General features: G+C 44.7%; 1 pseudogene; it reads right to left on the reverse strand.

The window, feature by feature from the left end:
• Window positions 1–7,909: 7,909 nt before the first annotated feature.
• LOC136495741 (putative disease resistance protein At4g19050) lies at window positions 7,910–9,589 on the reverse strand (annotated as a pseudogene).
• Between the last annotated feature and the right edge of the window lie 13,185 nt (window positions 9,590–22,774).

A 22,774-nucleotide genomic window follows, 5' to 3' on the forward strand; every position in this document is an offset into this window, starting at 1 on the left:
ATGCTGGAACACGAGGATAAGATGGCTAGGTTATCTTTGTCAAAGCTAAAGGTGACTAGTGTTCCCTCAAAAAAAGTGATTAGTGTTCAATGAATCATGCACGTTTAAAGCATACAGGGAAAACATGCCATGTTCTTGTGAAAAGACTTAACTCACATTGGATTGATAACTGCACCACGCATGGCACATCTCAAAGTACACGAACAAAATGATAGTAGTGTAGTGCATGTATGGCTTCAGTGTCATTTCATTAGTATATAAATGATTTTTGAACACGACTCCGATTTCTACTAGAGACGGAGGATATAAGAAACCACCGGTAAGTATGGTGAGGAGCACGGTAACTACAAACCGCCGTGCAAATATATTTTCAGCGACGGTTCTGTTAAGTAAACCGTCACTCAAAATATACCTATTTTCAGGGATAATCGGCTTAAAAAAACCGCCTCTGAAAATAAGATTTTCAAGGATAGCGGCTTATGTCAACCGTCTATCAAAATAGGTGATTTCTAGGGACGGTTTTGTTAAGTACACCATCCCTAGAAATCGATTTTCAAGGGCGATTGATAAAGTCAACCATTTTTAAAAATAGCTGCGGTGCAAATAAATTCATATATTTTTCAAATGAACTTCGATGATGATAAAGTTTATATCAAATTTGTGGAGCCCGATGAGTTCTAAAACTTTTAGTTGTAAAATTTTTGTTTGAGATCCTTTACGGTTCCAGATATATAAATTAAGTTCCCAGATTTTGAATTTCAAATTTTTAAAATTTTCAAATAACCTTGGATAAAGACACGCTCTATATCAAAGTTGTAATTCTCAACGAGAACTAAAACGGTGTGACCATGCTTTACTTCCACCATAATTCCACATGGAGCGAACTAAAAGAATACCAGCTCGGTATTTGAAGCACGAATCAAGCACCAAGTTCAACAACACGTATAAAGCACACACACACATATAAATAATTTAGCATGCGGAGGTGGAGACAGAGCTGTCACTGACACTATATATCATACTTGTAGCAAGCAAACTTATTACTATAGTGTACATCACCTTCACACGGCAAGCAAGGCCACTGTAGAAAAATGAAGCAATCTCATAACACACATACAATATGTAGCACAGTGGAATCTGGTTCAGCGGCCACCGCTGGATGCGCTGTCACTACTGGAAACTCGAATTGTTCTGTGGGTGACGAATTTTTCTGTGCGTTTTTTCGGTACGCACAGAAAAATTACTATTTTTTCTGTGGGTTTCAAAATATCCCGACAGAAAAATACGAAAACCCACAGAATAATTGTATAATTTTTCTGTGCGTGACAATACACACGGAAAAAATCAGCACTCACATAAAAATGAAAATTATTCTGTCGGTTCTTTAAAAACGCACAGAAAAAATGCTATTATTGTGTCGGTTATTTTAAAACGCACAGAAAAACATACCCACGTACGAAAAAAAACCAAGAAGTCCTAACCCTAACCCGCCGCGGACTCGTCCGCTCTCGGCTCCTCACGCACGCACGTTCCCCTCACTCCCCTTCTTCTTCCCCGCCGCACCCTCCCCTCCACTCCCTAGCCCACCACACTCCCCTCCCCTCCTCCCGCACCCGCACCCGCCCATCCTCCGCCGGATCCCGCCCCTTCCCTCCCTCCCCTTCTTCCTCGGCGCGGCCGGTACCGCCCCCTCCCTCTCCCCCCTCCCCTACCTTCTTCTCGAGATCCGGCACGGCCCCTCCCCTCCAGTTCCCCACCAGAGAGATTCGGCGGCCGGTGTCGCCCCCTCCCTCTCCCCCCCTCGCCTACCTTCTTCCCCGGCACGGCCCCTCTCCTCCCGCTCCCCACCGGCGAGATCCGGTGACCGGTGCCGCCCCCTCCCTCTCCCCCCTCCCCTACCTTCTTCCCCGTCATGGCCCCTCCCCTCCTGCTCCCCACCGGCGAGATCCGACGGCCGGTGCCGCCCCCTCCCTCTCTCCCCCCTCCCCTACCTTCTTCCCCGGCGCGGCCCCTCCCCTCCCACTCCCCACCGGCGAGATCCGGCGGCCGGTGCCGCCCCCTCCCTCTCCCCCCTCCCCTACCTTCTTCCCCGGCATGGCCCCTCCCCTCCCGCTCCCCACCGGTGAGATCTGGCGGCGAGGGCCCGGCGGCGGCGCACCCCAGGTGGCGGAGGGGATGGCTGCGTGGGCCAAGGGCGAGCTGCAGCCCCCTGGCCGAGAGCGCAGCGCGGCTGGGCTCCGCCGGTGGCCGGCGCCATGCCTGCTCACCGGTGATGCCTCCTCCCGCCGATCCGCGTCGGTTCTTGTGCTCCACGAAACCCTAGCCTGCGGGTAACAATTCATGGAAAACTATCATATTTACATTGACAAAAAATGTGCTAGGTATGCCTTGTTAGCTGCTAGGCTTTTGCTTGCATAGTTGCATCTGTTTAAAATTATGTTACACATATTTACATTGCATAGTTTGTACTTATTTCAGTTTGTGGGTTGGTGATTCCAGTGCCTTTAAGTGCCAGTAAGGATAAGACCTGTGAATTTATATGATGACTAGCAATAGTAACATTTGTATATTTAGTAAAAAGTTAATATTTCTATGTCATGTCTGGTTGTGTTAGAATTAAATTAAAAAGAGATCTAGTGAGATTGATATGTGGTTCGTAGTAGAATTGAAAATACAGTTGCGTATATGTTGCTTGCGTCTAAAAATTCAGACCATGCATTAGCAGTTACTCTGTCTTTGAGGTAAAGAATGTGTCAGGCTCAAATGGTAGCAGCAGCTTATTCAAATTGTAGCAGCTAGGGGCAGCACTTATTAATTCTTTTGCTCCAAGTGAGTTCCTTCTCTCAGGCTTTTTTGTTACATTATTTCAGATGGGAAAACTGAGGTGACACATTCAAAAATATTTCAGCTTTAGGGGACTGAAATTGGGGGTGCATCCTGTAGCTTGGAGATGCTATGAAAATAGTATCTTGAATATCAACATATATCAACCCCAGTCTCATGCCGCGCTGCTCTCCCCTTCCCTAACTATGCCTTGTGACTTTTTTTTTGTTTTGTACTACTCTTGAGTGGCTACGATGAATCAAGTTTCCATTGGAGAACTTCTGCACTTTAGCACCTTATGAGCTGGTACTTGGGATATTTTATTCTGTTTGCTGCTTAACTAGGATGGTTTGTACCAGTACAAGCAACCAGTTCTGTGGCCAGTTCAATTCCCATTAGAGAGAGAAAGAATTAAATTAAGTTCCAGGTGAATTAAGTTGCAGTTGTCATGCTGATAATGGGTAAATCTGAGCCATTTCTCGAGTTATTTTGCTCTTGTTCTTTTGCTCTAGGTGAAATATATGTAGTTCTTGTACTTTTGACATACTGCTCTCTAATGGATCTGGAATGACAAATAGTTTCTTTTCTATTAGCTCAGTTCAATAAACCTCTGTGATTTTTGCATTGCTAATTGTAGAAGAACATGACTTTTTTTAATTCAATATATTAGCTAAGCTGACACCTGTATCTGAGCTTGTTTTTGTGCTCCGATTGATGCTAAGAGTTAGGACTTGAATGTTTGTTCAGATTGGATCAGGTTTGGCTCTTATTGAACTGTGCAGTTTATTTTTAGAATTTGTTGCAATATAGTAGGGTATCGGGGACTTGGGTCTGTCAGTTAACCTTGTCCATGGGATAAGTATGTATGCAACTTGAGCCCCGGCTACCGTCAGTTAACCTTGTCCTACACTATATCATATAAGATCTTTAGTTTCTGAGCCCCGGCTACTGTGTCTTTGAGAAAAATTAGATATGCTAATTTGGGCTGCAACTAAGTGCTCTTATTATGATGCAACTTGCTTAAGCATGTCACTGCTGTTCTATGGTTCTGTGTGAAATAATTTCTGTAACTTAGGAAATAATGAACTCCCCAATCAGTGGAATTGTCCTGCACCTTAGCATGCACTTCCCATAAATTATCTTGATCCAACTCCACTACCCCAGCCTCCCCAGTCACCAGAATCATTCGCAGCACTAGCATTTTGTTCCCAACTTGAGTTCATTGTTGTGCCATTTTCCCATGAGCTGCCTTTCTGAATATTTTGCTCTCCAACTTAAGTATTATACAACACTTGCTGAATGCCATATGGAATAGACCTCCGTGTGTCAATGGGGTCAAGTACAGGTAAGCAGGCATCAATTGTTGTCCTCCAGGCTTGGTATAGTAGACTTGATATGTCTCTTTTCAAGACAAAAAATCTCCCCTAATACATGTTCCTGTTCATTAATGCTATCATATTCTTCTAAATGAGCAGGACTGGTGTCTCCTCCGCTTATTCCTGTAGCAGTCCAGTCTAAATGAATGTGTCATGTCCTTTGCGGTATCAAGGGGAAGGTAGTCCATAGCAGTTTTAGAAGTTGTTGTTTTGTTCAGTTTCATTTTTTTTGTTTTTTGATTGTCAGTGTTTTAGTATTTTTGTTTTTTTAGTATTAATGTTCCATTTAGTTTCAGTTCATTGAGTGATGGTTAATCCATTGGATTGATATGTTCTTGTGCATCACAATTAGGTTGTACTCGTATTTGGTGTCCCACATGGTTGGTTGCTGAAGCTAATATTGTAATTTTGGTACTCTATCAGGCTGAAATTAGATCTTCATTGTGGCTTAAGAAGGTTGGTTATTAGATGCTGGGGTAGGCATTTGGACCTGTTCATTACTACTATGGGATAATTAAATGGTTTGTATTTTAAGCGTTTCTAGGAGTATAATTTTGGTCCAACCATTTATCTGAATACTTGTTAACTGATTGTTATGGAAATGACATTGTTTATTGTTTCAGAAGAACAAATAAGCATTCTGTTTTCCTGACGTTACTAGAAATTTTACCATATTATGCATATGTTGATACTTTCCACCTTGATTCCAGTGGAGTGAGGATAGAAGGTCTGGAGACCCTTGATTATCTTGACAACCTTAGCCCGCAGGAACGTTTTACCAAACAGGAAGATGCTATAACATTTGAATCAGATGTACCTTTCCTCTGTTTTGATATACATTCGACATGAATATGTGGGGTTTATCTGAGCATTTTAGCTATATGGATTAGTTCATTGAGAGTAAATTTGCTACCGTTGTCTTTTGGCTAGATGGATACAGTTGCATCCATGAATTTTCTAGCCGGCGAAAAAAAGTACATCTGTGGTGGCCAATGCTCAAAACATTGAGCAGATCAGGCAGTCATAGGTCAGCCTTGCTGCACACCTCTACCAGATCTTCTAGCCGACGACTCTAGGTATTCCTTTGTTATTTATTGCTCAAGTTGTGTCCCTTGCGTGTTTCACTCCTTAAATTTCCTTATTACGCTTTTCTGACTCAAACCTCGCCTTTCTTGTAGGTGTAGCTCCGGCGTCCTATCCAGCATCATACTCTCAGGGATACACTACATTAGGCTCAGCTTCGATTGGTATTGACTTAGGTTTTTCTTCGCCTTCCTGGATTTTATGAGTTACCTAGTCCTAACCTAGAGAACTTAGTCCTAACACTTGCTTCTTTGTCGCTGCAGGAGTGTCGCCGACCATGCCTACCACTGCCACCTTTCCGTCGCCGCACTCCTCGTAGCAGCAGCAGGAGCAGCTACCGCCGCCACAGTAGTGAAGCTCATCATGGTGTCCTAGTCGTCCTCTCGTGATGGTTTAGAACTTTGATGTCAGTCATTTGAAGTTTGCTTGTCGCCCAGCCACATCGGGCATGATACTTCTTTTGGTACTCTTGATACTTGATCGGTTGTGTGGTCACCCATCAAGGTCCCTTCGAGTACTATATTTGTGTATTATTTGAATGAAACCTTGTTGTCATGCATAGAAATTACTGTATGGAAAATATATATTTTAATATGTTGTTGCTACTGTTTTAAAATAATTTTTTTTTGTGCGTTTAACTCTTTTTTTCTGTGAGGCTGACTACACAGAAATATTCTTTTTAATATGGGCGAAATGAATTTTTCTGTGAGTTCACCTAGACCGACAGAAAAAACATGTTTTTTCTGTGCGTTTATTTCTTTTTTCTGTGTGGATTAACACACAGAAAAATTAGTTTTAATCTGGGCGAAAACAATTTTTCTGTGCGTGTGAGACCCACAGAAAAATTGTTTCTGACGGTGAACCCACAGAAAAATTTGATATTTCTGTGGGTATTTTTCTGAGGATACACCGTCAGAAAAATATTTTTCTGACGGTATTCGTATTTTTCTGTGTGTTTTCGCACCCACAGAAAAAAAGCAAGATTCCAGTAGTAAAAAAGTCCCTGGAAGGCTGGTCGATGAACCAGCGAGACAAACCAAACCTTATTATTTTGAAAAACAAATACCATAGGTACGGGTATGGTATGTGTACTTGCACACCGAGAGCGACGAACTAGTAACACATGGAACCAATCAAATCTTGGAAGACGCGCACACGGTGGAACTGAAGATGCTGGCAGACATGGTGATAGAGTGGGTGACTCCAACTCCGGATGCTAGCTGCCGTGGAATGGACAAAATAAATAAATCTGATAATAAATATTGGAAGTTGATCGGGTGGGATATATGATAGGTAATGATGGAAACTGAAATCATATGACGGACGTACCGATTAACTGGATGCATGATCGATCGAGCTTGCGCTTGGGCATTGGTAGCTCATTCATTCATGAGGTACACTACTACAATAAACATTTGCAGGGGCGGCTGGCGATGATTTGTAGAGACGGCTCGGCCAGCTACTTCTACCATACCGTCTTTACAAATCATGCATTTGTAGAGGCGATCCCAGGTCACCCTTACAAATCGAATTGTAGAGGCGACTGTAGGGGCGGCTGTAGCACCAGCCGCCCGTATAATATCTGTTTGTAGGGGCGGTTCAGTCTAGAACCGCCCCTATAGTATATTTTTTCGTCAAATTTTTTTTAAAATTTACAATTCAAATTCGACCAGAACATATATATATATATATGCATATATAATTCAAATCTGACCAGGACATATATAATTCAAATCTGACCACAAGCACAAGAGCATTATATAAACTACCATTACAAGTCTAATTCACAAGAATATATACAATCCATAATTAAATAGACATAATTCACAAGTCTAATTCGTTCCACAAGTCCAAACCGTCCCATAAGGTAAGACCAATGTCAAATTCCATACACATTGTTATCAACGGCCTAGAGCTAGCCTTTCAGTCTCACGAAGGTGTTGGTACTGAGGATTTCTACCTAAGTCAGTATCTCGGTCATGGTAGGTGCCTTTAACGTGTATAATCTGGTCCAATATGAAGTTGCAAAGGTCGCCGACGAGCTCTAAGAGTTGGTCATCCTTATATGTGTCTCTTTTCATTTCTTTCTCTTCTTTCCACTACAAGAGAACAAGTTTCGGTTTAGTATTTCATATCATGTGCGAAGTTTTTATACTACCGGTGAAGAGGTTCAAACTTACTTTTAAGGGCTGTCTCCTGTAGGTACCGGTGTTACTCATCATAGAACATACATACTATCCACAAAGTACACTCCCAAGCTTCTGCTTGGGGCACTGTGTGTTTTGCATATGGAAATATTAAGTAATGCTTTTGACAGCCATGTAATGTAGTACTAAAGTAAGTTACACTTACTGCACATAGCATTTTTTTAGCCAGCCTTTCCTTCCTTACTGGATCATGCCTTCCGTGACGTTCATTGATATAGAACCTGAATGTCCTGTTTGAATTATTTTAACAAATACGACAACTGTGTCATTTGTAGGGGCGGCTCGTATCACCAGCTGCCCCTACTGTGCTATTTATAGGGGCGGTTGGTCTCGTGGGTCCCGAGCATGCCCACTGTTGAAGCGGCTCCATCACCAGTCGCCCCTACGTAAAAATTGTCCCGATACTACGAACGTTTTTTTTTAGCAGTGGTAGCTGTCGATGACGACCCGCTCGCGGTGCGAAGCGAAACGCCGGGGGAAGCCTGGGCTCGCAGCTGTCGCGGTGCAGGGGTGCGTCGTCGTCCTGGTCCCAGCTCAGCTTGTCCCACCACGTCTGCTCGCCGCTCACCTCCACGGCCTTGTCTGGTTGTTGGTGGAAGCGTGGGAGGTGGCGCAAGCTGCAGCAGCCGCGGACGTGGAGCTCCTCCCACGCAGGCGCGATCAGCATGGGGTTGTCTACGTGGAGATGCTCCTGGAGCCGTATCCTCCGGAGACATGGGAGCGTGTAACCAGCAGGAGATGAATGAGGACCATCGTCATAGAAAATTGCCTTGAGGTTGTAGCAGCACAGGATGTCGAGCGTGTCAATGCTTGGTAGCTCACAATTACGTGGAACGATGCCCTCCAACCTCGGGCAGTACTCTAAGAAGAGGTGCTTCAGTGCATTGAAATTATCACCACCACCACCACTGTAGAAACGGGTTAGACTTCTGAGACGGGAGACATGTGCATTTTGTAGAGAGAGTACATCCCGGTTGTCACTGAAGACCTGCACCATCCGATGGCACCGTCGGAGCATGCACTCCTCTAGCTCCTCGAACCCATCATAGTCACCCAGATCACTGAGACTGGAGACATGAGTATCACCCGACATGCTAATTGATTTGGTGACTATCAGAAGATACTCCAGACCATGGGGATATCGATCAGCAGCTGAGATCTCCACGTGACGCTTGGTCACCCGAAAGGGAGGTACGCTTGGTCAGATACAGACGGTTTACATCAGCGTAAGCTAGTGGTGCCATCTGAACCTTGTTGATCATCACCATGTCCTCTTCATCCTTTAACTTGCTGCTTGTGGACTTGCATGATGTAACTCGAACATAGAAAGTTGTCAAAAGTTCTCCAGCCCTTACTGAATTCATGGTGTCATAACCGAAGCTATAAAACAATCTGGAATCGCTTATGCACACCTGAGCACCTTGTGGATGATCCGAATGATTAATGGTTCTGTTTGAGCACTGATCCAAGCAAAACACATCCGGGAGTCTCTGCAGCTTATGCCAAGGAAATCGTCTCAGGGAAGGAACACCCAAGAGAAGCAATTTTCTAAGCTTTGGCAGATTAGGGATGCTGTCTGGGAGCTCCTTGATAGCCGTAGCAGACAGATCAAGCTCCTCCAAAGCACCCACCTCCTTAATGTCAACATACTCCAACTTTCTACATCCATTCAAGGACATCCTCTTGATCTTGATGTGAGGTGCGCCAATTAATGAGAATGATCTCAGACTAGACAATACAGCAATTGAAGGTGGCAATTCCTCAAGGTTAGAGCACATGACAAGCACGAGTGCTTGCAGATTAGGCATGCTATAGAAGAAATCGCAATGGAACATGTTTATATTTGAATAGGAGAGATCAAAGAAGAGCAAGTTGAGAGTAGTTTCAGTGTTGGGGAAGCTGAATGGACTCGTGAGGTTATAGCAGCCCCTAAGGGAAAAGGTACTGGAGTTCTTGGAGGTAGCAGATCGAAGGAGGAAGTGATTTTATTGGAGTGTAGGAGAGATCAAGAAGACGAAGACAGGGGAGCTTGGCAAAGAAATGAACGGATTCAAGCTTCATAAACAGCTTTGAGTGCTGTGAGCAATGCTCTATAATTAGTGCGGTTCACTACTACAGGAATAGTTTTTAGGGGCATCTAGTTAGGCTTTGTAGAGGTGGCTCGGTCAGCCGCCCCTACCATATCGTCTCTATAAATCATGTATTTGTAGAGGCGGTTCTCAGATCGCCCTTATAAATCGATTTGTACAGGCAGCTGGTGTTATCAGTCGCTCCTACAAATCGATTTGTAGGGGCGGCTGGTACTACAAAATCGATTTGTAGGGGCGGCCGTAGTACCAGCCGCCCCTATAATACCTGTTTATAGGGGCGGTTCAGTCTAGAACCGCCTCTACAGTATATTTTTTCGCCGGAACACACACACACACACACACATATATATATATATATATATATATATATATATATATATATATAATTCAAATCTAACCACAAGCACAAGAGCATTATATAAACTACCATTACAAGTCCAATTTACAAGAATATATACAATCCATCATTAAATAGACATAATTCACAAATCTAATTCGTTCCACAAGTCCAAACCATCCCATAAGGTAAGATCAATGTCAAATTCCATACACATTGTTATCAACGGCCTAGAGCTAGCCTTTCAATCTCACGATGGTGTTGATACTGAGGATTTCTACCTAAGTCAGAATCTCGGTCATGGTAGGTGCCTTTGACGTATACGATCTGGTCCAATATAAAGTTGCAAAGGTCGCCGACGAGCTCTAAGCGTTGGTCATCCTTGTATGGGTCTCTTTTCATTTCTTTCTCTTCTTCCCACTATAAGAGAACAAGTTTCGATTTAGTATTTCATATCATATGCGAAGTTTTTATACTATGGGTGAAGAGGTTCAAACTTATCCTTAAGGGGTGTCTCTTGTAGGCACCGGTGTTACTCATCATAAAACATACATAGTATCCACAATGTACACTCTGAGGCTTCTGCTTGGGGCACTGTGTATTTTGCATATGGAAATGTTAAGTAATGCTTTTGATAGCCATGTAATGGAGTACTAAAATAAGTTACACTTACCGCACATAGTGTTTTTATAGCCAGCCTTTCCTTTCTTACTGGATCATGCATTCCGTGATGTTTATTGACATAGAACCCGAATGCCCTGTTCGAATTATTTTAGCAAATGCAACTTGTTAGTATCCAAAAGTGAACGTTACAAGTATGTATACAAACATATAAGCTAATGAGGATTGTCGATATGTATACGTCTTGAGAATCGATATGAAATCTTTGTATGTCACCGAGTCTCTATCTATTGAATAAAAGACCCATGCCATGTGTCGGTGTTTGACCACCGATAGCCTGTCACGGGAGTACCCGGGGCAGTATTGTTCGGGCTTCAGCGTATGCAGAACTCGACGGTTAACGCAAGAGACAGTCGATTTATCCTGGTTCGGGCCCTCGATCGTAGATCGAGTAATAGCCCTACGTCTAATCGGCGTTAGCCTTTGTGTTGGATTGATTGTAAAGTGTTGTGTTATACAATTGTTGTCTTGAACTCCTGATCTAAGGAGCCCTGCCCTCTTTTATATAGTCAGGAGGTCAGAGTCCTAGTCGGTTTATAATGAGAATTCCTAGTAGGATTATAGAGTAACACTGCTACTAAGATTACAGGGGAAGAATCCTAATTAGACTAGGTCTTCTCCCTTCCTTGCGGGGTATCCCGTAGGTCCCGCACCGACAAGCCCCCGAGCACTTCATGGTTGAGTTCTAGAAGCCTCGTCTTGTTCCTTCAAGCCTCGTTGAGTAGGAACAAGCGTCGTCCGAGTGCTTTCTTGAGCGAAACCGTGCAGCGCTCCGTGAGATCTTTGCGTGGTTGTGTATCTTTTTTGAAGAAAAAAGTACTCCTATTTGGATGTAGCCCCCGAGCCTCTGGCTATTTGGTACAAGGAGCTTAAGGGTCTTTTCTTGAAATCATCCCGATTCTTTGTTGAAAGGCTCCCGAGCATATACCCGGGTTCTTTATCGAAAAGAACTCGGATATAGCTCGGTCCGACTTCTTTTTGCTAGGAGTCCTTGAAGTAGCTTTGTCTTGAGGAGGTCTTCTTGGTGACGTGCGCTTTTTCGAAGGAAAAAGTGCACTCACTGAGTGTAGCCCCCGAGCCTCTTGCTATTTGGAACAAGGAGCTAGAGGGTCTTGAATCTTATGTTGTTTGAAAATTGCTGTCTTGAAGAAGTCTTCGAGTTGTTCGATAGAACTGTATACCTCTCCTTTTGCAGCCCCCGAGCATACATCCGGGTTGTTTTGTTCAGGAGGAACTCGGAAGCAGAGTTTTGGCGTATTCTCTGGTAGTCTGCTGTTGTCAGATGTAGTTGTATGGTGGTGGTTGAGTGTAAATGCCTTTCGTTCATGGGTTGCACTGTGCCGGTATATTCTTCCGAATATGCCCGTCTTTGAGTATTGTTCCCTCTCGCCTGAGTCTTTCATTATTGAGTCCTATCTTTTCACTGTGTCCTTTGTTAGGCTTATTTCATTGGTACTCCTAGTCCATGTGCACCGCTCCTTTGATCTATAAATACCCTTCTCAGAGTGTTTGTTTTCATCCATTGAACATTCTGTTGAAACCTTCGTGGTCATGAACATGGTAGTTTGTGAAGTAGAGCAGCCCCCGGGCGTGTTTTGTAGTTCATGTGTGTCTTGTCGTGGCTGGAGGAAGTCTTGTGATAGGGATTAGAGGTAGGCTAATCCCGCAACAGCATTGTACCAGGATGTACGTGGCGATAGTTGGAGGAAGTCTTGTGATGTGGACTTTGTTCCTTCATCTGGCAGTTCTGGGTTGATCCTTGTCGCCTGTCTTGAGACTATCCGGTGCAGATCAACACCATATCCAGCATCACATCGGTCTTGGGTAGACAGATGCCTGCCTACCTTCTCTGCTCCATGTTGTCCTACCGTGCTGCTGATTTCTGCCTTGGATGCACTACGTCCGTCCTTTGAAGAAAACAGTGTAGCCGACGGCGGTTTGTCCTTCCGAGTAGCAATTCGGGACACGTAGTCGTTCTAGAGCCTAGCCGCGTCCGTGTTCCTCTTCGCTACTTTGCTTTTCGTGGTACCAAGTTCGTTGGGTCTTGTAAGATTTGTAATCTTCTATTTTTGAAGTCACTTGTAATGGAACGAATCTTGTCTTCTGAGTTGTCCTTTACTTTTGTGCTGTAATCCCTGTCGTACAAGAGATTACCGAGTTCTTTCCGTAAATACCGACTTCTTATGCTCTTTGTGAGGCAGCCCTTCTTTTCTTCATGGTTGTCGGGTTGTTTTTTGCAGTAATCTAATAACTCTGCCGTAGTGCTGGGTGGATAAGTCTAAAATCTGCCCGTTGAATTGTACCGTTGTTTTGATTTGTGCCCTCCGTCATTTTAGTTGTGTCGGTAAATGGACCGTTGCATTTTCACATGGTGCTTTAACGGACCTGGTGGGCCATTTTTATCGCTATAAAAATCTATTTAAGGACCCTTCATCTTCTTTTTCTTTACTGCCCTTCTTTTGCCTTGAAACCCTAGCTCTCAAACATCTGCCATCGCCATTGCCGCCGCCGTCTTAGCGCCGCCGTCCAAGCTTTCTCTTCCCCTAGGTCCTTTTATGCCTCCGTTAGTACATGGGTAAGAAGAAAGCCGCAAGCAAGTCCCAGTCAACCTTCGTGGACGAGGAGTCCTCGCTCTCCATGATTGAGAATCAGGAGTTCGTGGCCATGAGGGCTGCTCAAAAGTCTTGGCCGGCTCCGACAACAACCGAAGAGCAGCTTCACGAGTTTGTCGGCGACGGCTTGATTCAGAGTAAGGCCTTTGCTGAATGGAGAGTTCCAGGCGAGCATCGGGTCCCTGCCCCAGGTCCTGGTGAGATCGTTCTTTTTGTCTCTTTCATTCGCGCTGGACTTTGTCTTCCTGCCTCTGCCTTTCTTCATCAATTTCTCAACTATTTTGGGATTTGCCTAAATCATCTTGCTCCTAATGCAGTTCTTCACCTTTCTGTCTTTGTTCATCTTTGTGAAACTTTCCTTGGAATCCCCCCTTCTCTTTCTCTATTTCGTTACTTCTTTCGCCTGAAACCCCAACCCCGTCGTGAAGAAACTAGTGTTCTTGGTGGTTGTGGGATCCAATTTCGCCAGGGTCTTAAGAGCAAGTTCTTTGACTATGACCTGGTTGATTCTGTAAGAGATTGGCATGCCGACTGGTTTTATGCCGCCAATCTGATCCCTTCTCTTGCTGTCCACTTTGGATCTGGCCCCTTAGTCAATGACCGATGGGATAAGAACCCTGTGATGTCTGCTGAGGTTCAGGCAATCCAGCCATTCCTTGATAGGATTAGTATGCTAAAATAGCAAGGCTTGACTGGTTTTGGCATAGTCTCGAGCTTCCTTTGCCGCCGAGTTCAGCCTTCGAAGGAGCGAGAGCACCTTGGCTTTGAGTACTCTGGGGCTGAGGATCCTTCACGCATGGTCCTAGCCCTTGAGCTGACCAATGAAGAGGTACTCGAGCGTCTCTAGAAGATGCTAAAAGGAGCAAGCGTTGTCCCGCTTACCGTCTCTGAGTTTTCTACCAACAACCCGCCTCCAGCTGTGAGTCATTTTCTCTTCGTTTGGGTACTTCCTGTATTTCTACTGTATCCATTTTTTGCTTAACTTTTCCTTGTTTTGTTGTTTCATTCTTTTTCATAGGAATTTGGGCGCAATTTTGTTGACCCGATTCCTCTTGATGTTCTTTCTGCCATGGCGAACACTGGGGAGAAACTTGCTGGGGCTTCTGCAACCAGTAAGTTCCCAATCTCCATAGTGTTTCCTAGGGTTTCTTCCAGATTTGTTGATGTATATGAAGAATATGTTCCTCGTCTAGTCCCTCGAGGTCCTCGTAGTGTTTCGAAGAGGGGGTGAACGGATGGGTCTTCATCTGGTCTGCCTTCTTCCAAGAAATCTCACAAGCCGAGTACTTGTCCAGGTACTCCAGTTGTAGCTAGCATGCTCTTAGGTGAGCATATTTAATACTCCATGTCCCTTTGTTTTCTTGTTTTTATCTTGAACCGAGTACTCTTGTTCCTTTTTAGCGGGTGCCTTCATGACCTTGGTTGAGACCGAGGGGGAAGAGGATGATGAAGTACCCCTTATCATGCGGCAGTGAGTTGTTTTCATATTCCCCTACCATTGAATTTCTCCTCTTTGTCTTGACTCTTAGTCTTGATCTTTTTGTAGTAACCAGACGTCGGTTATGGGTTCTTCTGAGGCTCCTGCGCCGGCTTCTTCTGAAGCTCCGGTGTTGAGTTCTTTGGTAGCTTTGGCACCGGGTTCTTCCGCAGCTCCGGTGCCGAGTTCTTCCGAGGCTCCAGTCCCGGCTTCTTCAGGGGCTCCTGCATCGGCTACACCACCCCTACCACCGAGTGGTGGGGACATCTTTGCCGCTGTGGTCCCTCCTGCGAGGTCCCCTTTCTGTTTTGCGAAGAAGAAGGTGGCTGGGTGAGTGGGTTCTAGCTTCACCTTTTTGCTTTTGTTCTCCTTTTCTCTTGTTCTCATCGGCGAGTTCTTTTATTAACTTTTAGGCCTTCGTCTTCTCCCGTCCCTCCGTCGGCTTCTTCTCAGCCTTCCGTTGTGCCATCGAGTATTGAACCTCAGGACTCGCAGCACACCGCTAGTGAAGTGGTCGCGGGGGCGACAAGTCTTTCTGGTGGTGATGCCGCTGCTGACTCGGTTGCCCCAGAGGTGACCGTGGCCATTGCGGTGGGTCCTTCTGAAGGATTGGCCTCTTCTTCCCAGGAGATTGCTCTGGTCATTCCTTCTTTGCCTCGGCCGGCTTCTCCTTCTCTTGCTTCCGGTGGTCCGCCTTTTGCCGATGATGTGGTGCAGCAGTTTGATGCCACACATCGGCTATCGGAGTTAACTGCAGCCTGGGGAAGCTTGTCTTCCCTTGCGACTTCTTTTGGAGAAAAGCTCTAGGTAAGCCTATTCACCGTTCCTTCTTTGGATGTTTGCCTTTCTTTGGTCCTCTTTTTTTGCTTTTCTTTGTATCTTTTTGCTTAGTCCTTCTCCCATGATCATACCGGCTTCTTTTTCTCATCTGAAAACGAGAAAAAGTTGTCTTCAGAAGTGAGCGCCCTGAAAGCTGATCTTGACCTCCTCCGGGCCAAGATGGAGGCTGAGCGTCAAACGCATCAGGATGAAGAAAAATCTCTTCGTGCCCGGGCTGTTGAGATTGAGAAGCAGAGGGATGCCGCTCTTTTGGAGGCTTGAAAGAACTCGAGAGCCGTGAAGAACTTGGAGGCCGTGAAGAAGGAGTGCATCGGTATTGAGGGTTCTTTTTGTTTCTTTCTATATTCAAATTCTTCTTTTTGCTGACTTGTTGTTTGCTATCTCGTTCAGCTCTCCGGGTTGAAAAGCAGAAGCTCTCGAGGGCGTTGAAGAAATGAAGACTCTTGTTCGTACAAGTCACAACAAGGCTGAGGAGGTAATTACTCATGCTGAGGAGGAACTCACGCTTGCTAAGTTGATTAGGCATGGAGCTGATAGAGATCTTGTGCAGGCCCAAAAAACCATTGAAGACTTGTCTGGCAAGTTGGCGACGGCTACTGAAAACTGGAAGGCTTTGTGGAAATCCTTTCGTTCAGTAGCCGACGTTCTTCGAACTCCAGCGGATGACGGGCAATCTTGGGCTCAGTTGATTCCTCGAATTCCAACTCGTTTCCAAGAGTTTGTGAAGAGGTGTGCTCAACTGTGTACCAAGAATGTTCTGGCCTAGGTCCGGGTTCTTTCTCCAGCGGCTCCTTTGTCCAAGATAGCAGAGGAAGCTAATAGTCAAGAGTACATTGATGCCGTTGAGAGGATGGAGCCTGAGGTTGAAGACTTAGCTAGCAGAATAGTAGATAATCTCAACATTGTTCTCTCTTCTCCTGATGATGAGGCTTGATGTATTTGACCTTTAGGCCCGTGCCTTGTAATATGACATTATGCCTCTTTTGAATGAAGATTTTTGTTGAGAGTCTTCTCTGCCCTGATGCCTTGTTTATTCCTTGGATGATTTGTCCAATCGGCTAGAGTTACTTGACTTGCCAAGTACTTTGTCTTGCTTTCATCTTAGCCTTGCAAACAATTCTACATGCTATTTTGACAAACTTTCTTGATTTGTCGAGTACTTGTCCGGCCTTCTTTTGTGCCATGTAAACGACTCGTAGGTCTTTCCGTTCTTGGGTATCCCCAGTGTAGCCCCCGAGCCTCTTGCTATTTGGAACAAGTAGCTGGAGGGTCTTGTCTTGAAATCTCTCTGGTCTAAGCCCAGGCTTAGTTTCAGTCGTTTTGCTTTTATTTCGGGTTTTGGCTTGTTAGCTACCCTCATCGGCAGGCTCAAGCGTCTTTTCAGCTATTTTGTTCTTGGCCGGGATGCTCAGGCGTATTTTTAGCCATTTTGCGTTTTATTTTGGGTGTTAGCTTGTTAGCTACCCTCATCGACAGGCTCAAGCGTCTTTTCAGCTATTTTACTCTCGACCGGGATGCTCAGGCATATTTTCAGCCATTTTGCGTTTTATTTCGGGTGTTAGCTTGTTAGCTACCCTTATCGGCAGGCTCAAGCGTCTTTTTAGCTATTTTGCTCTCGGCCGGGATGCTCAGGCATATTTTCAGCCATTTTGCGTTTTATTTCGGGTGTTAGCTTGTTAGCTACCCTCATCGGCGGGCTTAAGCGTCTTTTCAGCTATTTTGCTCTCAGCCGGGATGCTCAGGCGTATTTTCAGCCATTTTGCGTTTTATTTTGGGTGTTAGCTTGTTAGCTACCCTCATCGGCGGGCTCAAGCGTCTTTTCAGCTATTTTGCTCTCGGACGGGATGCTCAGGCGTATTTTTAGCCATTTTGCGTTTTATTTTGGGTGTTAGCTTGTTAGCTACCCTCATTGGCGGGCTCAAGCGTCTTTTCAGCTATTTTGCTCTAGGCCGGGATGCTCAGGCGTATTTTCAGCCATTTTGCGTTTTATTTCGGGTGTTAGCTTGTTAGCTACCCTCATCGGCGGGCTCAAGCGTCTTTTCAGCTATTTTGCTCTCGGCCAGGATGCTTAGGCGTATTTTCAACCATTTTGCATTTTAGAAACAACTCGGAGAGAGCCATGAGACATTTTGTTTGTTGAGAGATAATCATCTTTATTGATCATGAATATTGATGTGTTACAATGATACATAGCGCTATTTGATCATGATCGTTGATCTCTTGTGTCTTGTATACATATTTTCCCTTGAGTTGTTTTCACGCGAAGAATCTTCATAGCTGACTGATGTGCCATGTATTGTTGACTTCTTTCCCGTCTTCAGCCATGAGCTTGTATGTGCCTGGTCCGATGGCTTTTGTGACGATAAAAGGACCTTCCCATGGACTGAGTAGTTTGTATCGTCCGTCGGTTTTTTGTATTCTTCTTAGTACTAGGTCTCCGACTTGTAGTGATTGAGACTGGGTTGTTATAGTGGCACCTTAGTCCTTGTAGGTATCTTGCTGATTGCAGGGTAGCGTTTACTCTGACTTCTTCTATACTGTGGAGTTCTAATCTTCGGGTGTGTTCTGCTTCTCCTTCGTCGTATTGCTCTATCCTTGGTGACGTCCAAATCAAGTCTACGGGTAGTACGGCTTCTGATCCGTACACCAGGAAGAAGGGTGAGTAACCGGTGGCTCTGCTTATTTGAGTCCGTAGCCCCCATACAACCTTGGGTAATTCTTCAATCCATTTTGATCCATAGTCTACTAGTTCTTCGTATAGTCTTGGTTTCAATCCGGCTAGTATGAGTCCATTAGCCCTTTCTACCTGTCCGTTGGCTTCTGGATGTGCGACTGATGCGTAATCTATGCTGAAACCGCAGTCCTGTGCCCAACTTTTGAATTCTGTAGCTGTGAAGGGAGAACCCAAATCTGTGATTATTCGATTGGGCATGCCGAAGCGGTGCATGATGTCTTGGATGAACTCGACTGCTTTGGCTGCGCTGTATTTTGCTAGTGGTTTGTATTCGATCCACTTGGTGAACTTGTCAATTGCTACAAAGACGTACTCGAAACCGCCCTTTGCTTTCTTGAGAGGTCCTACTTGATCCAGCCCCCAGCAGGAGAAAGGCCAAGCGGGTGGGATGCAGATGAGGTTGTGGGCTGGTACATGAGTCTGTCTTGCGAACATCTAACAACTTTTGCATCTTCTGACGAGTTCTTCTGCGTCTTTCAAAGCGGTTGGCCAGTAGAAACTAGTGTGAAATGCTTTGCCGACTAGTGTTCTTGAAGCGGCGTGATTTCCACAGCAACCTGAGTGTATTTCATCTAGGATTTGTTTGCCTTCTTCAAATGAGACGCATTTTAGGAGTACTCCTAATGATGTGGCTCTTCTGTATAGCTTGTCTCCTACTAGGATGTAATTCTTGCTTCTGCGGATGACTTGAGTGGCTTTCTGTTTTTCTGCTGGCAACTTATTCTCTTTGATGTAGTCAATAAAAACCTATGTCCATGAAGTGTTGATCACTAGAATCTGGTTGCCTTTGGCTGTGAGTTCTGTGGTTGTCTCTCCAGGTTGTTTGATAGAAGGAGCTGATAACTCCTCTATGAATACACCGGGTGGGACCTTTGCCCTATCAGATCCAAGCTTGGCAAGAACATCTGCTGTAATGTTGGAATCTTGCAGGACATGTAGAATTTCTAATCCTTGAAAATGTTTTTCGAGTTTTCGGATTTCAGCACAGTAAGCACCCATGTTTTCTTTGGTGCAATCCCAATCTTTGTTGACTTGGTTGATGACTACTGCCGAATCACCGTATACGAGTAGTCGTTTGATTCCGAGGGTAATAGCCACTCTTAGCCCGTGTATGAGAGTCATATTCTGCTTCATTGTTGGTGGCTTGCCATAATATCTGAAGGACATATTTTAGTTGTCTTCCGTCTGGAGAAATTAGGAGGACGCCTGCACTGGCTCCACCTAGCTTGAGTGATCCATCAAAGTACATTTTCCAATGATCAAGGATGGCGCTTGACACGGGTTGTTGAATCTCTATCCATTCGGCAACAAATCAGCAAGGGCTTGAGATTTAATTGCTTTTCGCGGGGTGAAATCGATGTTGAGAGCACCGAGTTCAACTGCCCACTTGGATATGCGTCCTGTTGCATCTTTGTTGTGTAAGATGTCTCCTAGTGGGAAATCTATTACCATGGTAATCTTGTGGCTTTCAAAATAGTGACGAAGCTTGCGTGAAGTGATCAGTAGGGCGTAGAGTAGTTTTTGCACATGCGGGTATCGGATTTTTGATTCTGAGAGTACTTCGCTGATGTAGTATACTGGGCGTTGTACTTTATACACGCGCCCTTCTTCTTCCCTTTCCACTACTATCGCCGTACTGACTACAGTAGTAGTTGCTGTAATGTATAGCATCATGCCTTCGTCTTTCTTTGGAGGTGTGAGGACTGGTGAGGAGGTGAGGTATGTCTTAAGTTTCTTGAAAGCTTCATTGGCTTCCTCTGTCCATTCGAACTTGTCTGTCTTCTTTAGCAGTTTAAAGAAAGGCAACCCTTTTTTGCCGAGTCTTGATATGAAACGGTTGAGTGCCGCCATGCAGCCTGTTAGTTTTTGTACATCTTTAATGTTTCGAGGAGGGCCCATCTCTGTTATGGCTCAAATTTGCTTGTTGCTTCTATTCCGCGATGACTGATCAAGAATCCGAGTAGTTGTCCTGAAGGAACTCCGAATACACACTTGTTTGGGTTCAATTTCTATCTCCACCTTTTCAGATTCTCAAAGGTTTGTTTTAAGTCTTCAATTAGTGTATCCGAGTTCTTTGTTTTTACAACCACGCCATCCACATATGCTTCTGCGTTCTCGCCAATCTGATCACCAAGGCATGTTTGGATGGCTCTTTGGTAGGTGGCTCCAGCATTCTTGAGCCCAAACGACATGGTCTTGTAGCAGTAGGTGCCGAACGGAGTGATGAAAGATGTCTTGCTTTGGTCTTGTTCTTTTAGTGCGATTTGGTGATATCCGGAATAGCAATCAAGAAAGGATAATAGGGCGGATCCTGCGGTTGAATCAACTATTTGATCAATGCGCGGCAGCCCGAACGGATCCTTTGGGCAGTGTTTGTTGAGATCTGTGTAGTCAACACACATGCGCCACTCGTCCGTGTTTTTTTTCTGTGCCAGAACTGGATTTGCTAGCCAATCTGGATGAAGGATTTCCCTGATGAATCCAGCTGCCATTAGTTTTGTAATTTCCTTTTTTATTGCTGCCTTCTTGTTAGGAGAGAATTGTCGTAGTCGTTGCTTCACAGGCTTGTAGCCCTCATTGACATCAATTCCGTGCTCAGCCAACTCTCTTGGGACCCCTGGCATGTCGGTCGGCTTCCAAGCGAAGATATCTTTGTTGTCCCGAAGAAAGTTGGTGAGCGTGAGTTCCTATTTTGCTGATAGGTGCGCCCTGATGGTTGCCGTCTTTGAAGGATCACCGGTGCCTAGGTCGATTTGCTTAACGTCGGCTTCTTTTGGTGGTGCCAGGATGCTTGGTTTTTTAGCTGGTATCTCTAGTTCTTCTTGACTTATTTTTGTGGTAATAGTGGCTATTTCTTTTCTTCCTTCGTTTGCTTGTGCTCTTGCTGCAATTTGAATTGCCTGTACGTCACAGTCAAATGCGCGCTTTAAATCACTCCGAAGAGAAAGGACATCGTTAGGCCCTAGCATCTTGAGCAACAGGTACGGATAATGCGGTATTGCCATGAATTTTGCTAGTGCCGGGCATCCAAGGATTGCGTGATATGATGAATCGAAGTCTGCAACTTCAAACTTGATGAACTCTATACGGTAGTTTGAGGGAGTTCCAAAGGTAACCGGTAGAGTGATCTGTCCAAGTGGCATTGCTGCCTTGCCGGGTACTATGCCATAAAAAGGTGTGCTTGTTGGTGTGATCATCCCGGCGAGTTGTAATCCCATCTTCCTTAGAGTTTCTGAAAAAATAATGTTGAGTCTGGCTCCCCCGTTGATTAGTACCTTTGTAACGGTCATACTAGCAATGGTGGGATCTAGAACTAGTGGGTAGTGGCCTGCGTTTCCTACGCTGGTCCATTGGTCTTCTCTTGAAAATTGGATTGGATATTCTGACCAATTGAGATATCTTGGTGTAGAAGGTTCTGCTGCCATGATGGTTCGTAACGCTAGTTTTTCTTGATGTTTGTTTCTGGAATCTGGTACCTCGGCAAAGATCAATGCCACTGTTCCTCTGGATTTTTGGAATCCTTTGTCTTCACTATTGTCTCCTTTTTTCTGATTGTCTTCTTTATTGCTTCCCTTGCTATCTTTTCTAGTGTATCTTTCATTGAAGGTATAGCAATTTCCGATGGTATGCTTTCCATTGGGGTGCAAGGGGCAACGTATGTTCTCAATATCGTCATATCTTCTGGGCTTGGTAAATTTCTTTGATTTGTCGGCCATCGCTACTATGTTGTCTAGACCTCGCTTTCTCTCCTGATGTCTGTTGTTTCGAGGATTTTGCCTATCCGAGTTGTCTCTGTTGTTCCTTTCTGGGAATCTTTCTCTTGTTTTTTCTTCTGCAGTAATCATCTTTTCTACTGTTCTTCTGAATTCTTCGTTATTTCTTGGGTTTTCTTTGCAGAAGTCTTGAAATTGCCACCTAGGCACGATTCCGTGAGAGAAAGCTTCGATTACCTCTCGTTGTGTGATGTCATGTACTTGAGCTCGTAGTTCACCAAATCGTCGATAGTAATTTCTAAGACTTTCACCCCCTTTCTGTTTGAGTCCTTTTAATTCTGCGTGGGTGATTGGATGTGTAATAATTCCCGCAAAATTTTCACAGAAAGCTCTTTGCAAGTCTTCCTAATTTCTGATTGATCCGAGACTTAATTTGTCAAACCATTGAAGCGGCATGGTTTCTAGGGCCATGGGAAAGAACAAGGTTTTGATGTCATCGTCTCCTCCGGCCAATTCAATCAATTGTGAGTAAATCCTGAGCCATTGCTTTGGTTCAGTCTTGCCGTCGTACTTGGAGTGGTTGGACGGTTTAAATTTGTGAGGTAGTCGAATCGAATCAAGTATGTTTGCAAAACAGGGAAATCTATCGTGTGTTCTGGCTTCTGTATATTCTGATTCTGCGCCCTCTTCTTGCCAACTGTCATCTTGGTGAGAGTAGTTTTGTGTGGCTGTCCGAGTAGGTGCTCTGCTTCTATCCTTTCTTGGTTGCTCGACTCGGTTATTTTGACTGTGATTTCTTCA

Source organism: Miscanthus floridulus, chromosome 12 (genome assembly GCF_019320115.1).
Source record: "Miscanthus floridulus cultivar M001 chromosome 12, ASM1932011v1, whole genome shotgun sequence".
In the NCBI taxonomy this organism is placed as follows: Eukaryota; Viridiplantae; Streptophyta; class Magnoliopsida; order Poales; family Poaceae; genus Miscanthus; species Miscanthus floridulus.